Source organism: Nannochloropsis gaditana (genome assembly GCF_000240725.1).
Source record: "Nannochloropsis gaditana CCMP526 unplaced genomic scaffold scaffold351, whole genome shotgun sequence".
NCBI lineage: Eukaryota > Eustigmatophyceae > Eustigmatales > Monodopsidaceae > Microchloropsis > Microchloropsis gaditana.
In genome coordinates, this window is record NW_005803602.1 from 24,823 (window position 1) to 30,422 (window position 5,600).

Sequence of the window (5,600 nt, forward strand, 5' to 3'; positions counted from 1 at the left end):
ACGGGAGGGGGACACGATCCTTCCCTCCGGATGCTTGTGCCCGCTCCAAGTGGGGCGGAGGAGAGGGAGGGCGGGAAGGAGGGCGGGAAGGAGGGGAGGGGACAAGGCGGCTGCAAAAAGGCCAAAGTCGAGTGAGCGGGGAGGAGCAACGAGGCAAAGAGAGGCGCAGAGGACCCCGACTTGTTGATCAGGAGGCGCGACCCTACCCTCCTAACCCGCAGTCTTTTCCACAGCCTCCCGCCTTCCCCCCCGCCCAACCGGCAGCTTGCAAAGGCAGAAACCCTTCCTCCTGGCCCTTGCCCGCCTCCGTTCCCCCTTGAACCCACCGCAGGACTCCCTCTGCCCCACGCCTCTTTCAGCCCCTCCCCCCATCCGCCCACCATCGGAGCGGCGGCCTCCCACGCCCCCGCCTTTATCAGCAAACCGGCAAACACCAGCGTTGGGAAGGCCATCAATGCCGCCAGAAGCACGGCCAGCGTCTGCCTTTTGCTTCGAAGCTGCAGTTTCCGCTCTGTGTATCCCATCAGACGCGATACGGCCGGCGCCAGGAGGATGGCCCCGCCCACTCGAAGCGGCTTGGTCACCTGCGAGCCGGCCCACGCCATGGCCACCACTTTCAGAAATCGGGTGCTGAGAAGGCGGAGACTCGGCGCACTCGTCGCGGCAGAGATGGCCGCTTTGCCTGTCCCTGCGGCTGCTGCCGTGGCTCCCAGGGCGCTCGGCGAGAGTAGCGGCTCCACGTCCCCATCCACACACAACCAAATGATCGTAATGGCCACCGTATAATATAAAGCGTTGACAATGCCGTAAGCCAATAGACCCGCGGATCCTGTTTCTCGCAATGCTGCGAGTGCTGCACGTAGCCGCCGTAAGGAGAAAAAGTTTCCCTCCCCCCCTGGAGGTGATGACGGTATTGGTGGGTTTGGGGTCACGTGGGAGTCGGAGGAAGAGGTGAAGGAAGAAGAGAAGAAGGAGGAAGAAGCGAAAGAAGATGGAGACGAAGAAGAGGTCGGGAGGGCACGGGGGAAGAGGGAAGGGAGTGAGAAACGACGGCAGGAATGTTTCAGGGGGAGGCTAGCGCGGCGCCATGACGACTCGAGCGGAGGCGCAGAGGGGATAAATGCCAATACACTGGCCATGGGGAGCAAAAGCAAAGCAGTACTTGCCCTCCACCATGGCATAGCTTGCTGTGTGGGTGGGCATGTGCGTGGAAAAGAAAGAATACATCAGAAAGGCCGCAGATGCATCTAGCTTTAAGTTGCTGTTGTCTCGCAGGAAAGTCAACCAAGCTCGACACCTGTCAGGCTGACCCCCCAGCACTCCGTTGCATGATATTAAGGCGGATCGAAAAAGCGCATTCAGGGCATAGAACCGTGACCCGTCTCTGCGTCGCCCGGTGAGAGGATGTCAGGACTGCGACACTTTTTAGGAGGTGTTTTCCATGTGTCCGGACCGGAGGTTTGTGTGCCTTCAGCGCGGTGCTTCCAGAAAGGTGGGAGGATACTTAAGTAGAATGTACGCCCCATCCCGTCACACACACAGGCAGCATGGTACAACCAGCTACAAAGCTACGATCGTTTCTACACCTTTTGCCATCATGCATGCAATACCTTCTGGTAGTGGTCGTCCTTATCCTGTCCTTGGGGCCCGCGAAGGCTTTCATTCCTCTGCTACCACACATGCCACTGCAGCACCACAAATACCTTGCAGGGGGCCCTGATGTTGTCAGAATGGCTGTACAGGACTCTTCTACACTTGTGAGCCTTCCTCATGACGAGTATATCAACACTCTTCCTGAGCAGGTATGGTAGTTGGCGAGAAGATGCTCAAAAGGCCACGTAGACACACCCTAGCACATCACTCTCCCAGCTTTTCCCCTTTTCATGGCTCTCATCTTGCCCTCTGTTTCCCTGGCAGGCAAGGAGCATGAAAGCTGAATGGCAATACTTGCTTGTCGAACGTCTGGAAGCGCCCACAGAAACACAAGGAGGCCTGTTCCTTCCGTCCACGGACCAGGATCCCCTGCACATGGTCCGCATCGTCTCCATAGGCTCAGGCCTCGTGGGAGAGAGCGGGATGTTGACCACCATCGAGAATCTGGGACCGGGCGATGTAGCCTACGTCAAACAACCTTGGGGCATTGGCCCCCGCGACGAAAATTGGGAGGGGCGGAAATTCTCCTTCATTCGGAGCCACGATGTGCTAAGCCGTATTGGTCCCACTAAAGGGAAGGAGTAGTAAGGAGGGGAAGCGGAGAAGGAGAGGGGAAGGGGCGACGATCGGAGAGGGTATGCAAAGGCCTTTGAAAGCTTTTTCGAACTTAATGTGTGCCGTGGTCCTCGAGCAGATGGTCTGCATGCCGGGAAGGAAACCTTAAAACGAAAGCAATCACGACGACACAGCGTCTATGGAAGGGAAGTTGGATCAAGTCGCCTTTCATTTGTGTTATTTTGTTTGTACACGAGGATGCGAGCCATCCGATCGCGGTTTCCTTCTCATTTACGCAGACCTATGCGCTCGGCAACTGTGGGCGTGCGAGGACGCTCCGTTTTTACGTCTCGTACTCCAGGAGGCTCCCCGCCATTATTGTCGGCCATATTACTTAAAGGGGCCGAAGCACCTGCAGTCCCCGCCTTATGGAGGAGCTGGTGCTGTCGCTCTACCCGTCGCCGTTCTTGAATGGCTGTCAAGGTATCGGCAACATTGATACATGATTAATTTTATAAAAGCGTCAGAAGCTTTGAACAAATAATTTTATGGCGTGATAGCAAAAACCTGCACGGATGGGTCCGCGGTACGGGAATGCATTCAAATATCAGGAGTAGTCCTGCCTCGGAGGAACGGGAGGAAACATCTTACAACCATTGCCATAGTAATGGCCGAAATTGCTTCACCGGTTGACTTTCACTTAATATTCTCATTTATATCTCACCTTCGAGCTCTTCCACGTCTTCTGGTTTGAGTTCAATGCGTGTTGGCGGGCGTCGAAGCATCCCTCTGCCGCCGATGATGCCGAAAAAGGAGAGGCTGGTTCCCCTCGGCGGCTATCTATCAACTGTATAATCCTGCAAGTGGGCGTTTTGAGGAAAGTAGGATATGAGAGAGACGAGCAGCTCTTCCCCGCGTAATAAGCACGACGTCTTTGTGTAGGCTTTGGATGACTTTCAGTCGGAAGAGCATGAACTCGGGCGTGCGACGACTACTCTTTCCCGGGGCGACATGCGAGCACATGCCACGGAAAATCAATACTGCATTTTTATCCTCCAAGTATGCCGCGCTATCATTTTCTTTGTACGTGCATCAAGCTATCACTCTTTTCGAGGGATATGTCATGCTTTATGTCTTTTTTTTGAGACGAACACCGCCGGCGATGGCGTCCATCGTTGGCGAGACCTGTGGGCCACCGAGACTACCAGCACTTAAATCACTCCTGCTCACTTGTATAATCCGGCCTTCCCAGCCTGTAGGTTAAAGTAGCGTCAAGAATCTGCAGCTGCCATGGGTGGCAGTGAGGACAAGCGCAAAAAGCGCAAGCTCGCGAAGGTAGGCAAGGTCAACACGTGGAGAGTATCTTTCCGTCACGTTCCACTGTCGGCCGGATGCCTCTACTACTGGCATTTTTTTCCGTCTGATGCGCTTGATGCAAGTTCTTAAAGTCGTTAACATGTGTCACCTGTTTTGCCGAGGTGATAGTGCCTTGACAATTTTATTAACAAGAACTGATAATTTTATGGTGTTTCTATCTTAAACACTATCTCATGTGCCTTGGCGAGCCCCCTCTAATGCTCTATCATGACATTTGCGAGAGTGTTCCAATATTTTGCCCTTCTTTTCCATCCATTCATTTATCTCCACGAAAGGAGCAAACGACGGAGGCCCTCGACCGGTCCGATCCGAAGGCCAGTAAGAAGAAGTGCAAGAAGAAGAAGAAGCAGGATGCCGCTTCCTCTTGCCCATCCGCGAGACCCTCGGAAGTCTCTGATCCAATAATGGGAAAAGATGAGTTATCGATGAAAGAAGAAGAAAAAGAAGCTAGGGAGCGAAAGCTGCGCAAGAAGGCGAAGAAGGAATCGAAACGGGCGGCCGAACTGCTCAAAATATCTGAGGCCGAGACCGCGGAGACAGAGGTCAAGGAGCCCGCCGACAAGCTCCTGAACGGCACGACGAACGAGAAGCAGGATGAGCAATCCTCAATTTCGCGCCTGAGCAAAGAGGAGAGGAAGCGTGCCAAGAAAGAGAAGAAAAAGCAAGAGAAAATTGCCGCCGCCACGTCCCATGCCACCCCACTCCCTTCCACCCCGTGCACCGCCGACGCCCCCCACCCCTTGAGCAAGAGCGAGGCCCAGGCCTGGTGGGAGGAGAACGAGATCTTGGTCTCGGGCCCGGGGTGCGACGCCTTCCTCCCCACCCTCTCCTTCGCGGGGGTGGGTTTCCCCCCCGACTTGCTGAAGTGCACCGAGGGCTTCGCCCGCCCTACCCCCATCCAGGCTCAGTGCTGGCCCGTCCTGATGGGCGGCAGAGACATTATCGGCATCGCCGAGACCGGCTCCGGGAAGACGCTCACTTTCATCCTCCCCGGCTTGGAGCGCATCCGCAAGGCAGGGGCCCCGGACGGTGGGCGCGCGGGGCATGTCCCGCGCATGTTGGTGGTTGCCCCCACCCGGGAGTTGGCGATGCAGAGCGCGGAAGTGATCGACGGCGTGGTGGAGGGCTCGGGTCTGCGCAGCATCTGTCTCTTTGGCGGGGTGCCCAAACAGGAGCAGCGCCAGGCCTTAAGGGGGGGAGTGGACATTCTGGTGGCGACGCCGGGGCGGCTGGCGGACTTGATGGAGGAGGGGGAGTGCGACCTCTCCCGGGTATCCTACTTGGTCTTGGACGAGGCGGACCGCATGCTCGACCAGGGCTTCGAGCAGGCCATCCGCGGGATCGTGAGCCACTGTGTGCCCCGTGGCCGGCGGCAGACGGCGTTGTTCTCCGCCACCTGGCCCGTGGCCATCCAGGCCTTGGCGGGAGAGTTCCTGGAAAATCCGGTTAAGGTGACGATCGGAGGGGAGGATTTGAGCAGTAACAAGCGGGTGCAGCAGGTGGTGGAGGTGGTGGGAGAGTTCGAGCGGGAGGGCCGGCTGCGGGGGCTTCTGACGCAGTACCACGGTCGGCGCGACAACCGGGTTTTGGTCTTCGCGCTCTACAAGAAAGTGAGTGGGAAGGACGGAGGTCAGGACCTGGCACCTGGGACCCGCCCTTTGACCTTCCCTCCCTCCATCCCTCCCATCCTTCCTTCCTTCCTCCCTTCCTTCCTCCCTCCCTTCCTCCCTCCTGTTGTCAGGAAGCGTCCCGATTGGAGCTGAATTTGCAGCGGCAGGGGTACAAGTGCTTAGGCATTCATGGAGACAAGAGCCAGAGCGACCGCATCGCCGCCATCGAGAAATTCAAGACGAAGGAGGTCCCCCTGCTGGTGGCCACGGACGTCGCTGCCCGGGGCCTGGACATCCCCGACGTGGAGGTGGTGATAAACTACTCCTTCCCTTTGACCATCGAAGACTACGTGCACAGGTAAAGGGAGGGCGGGAGAGATCGGAAGAGCACACGTCTGAACTCCA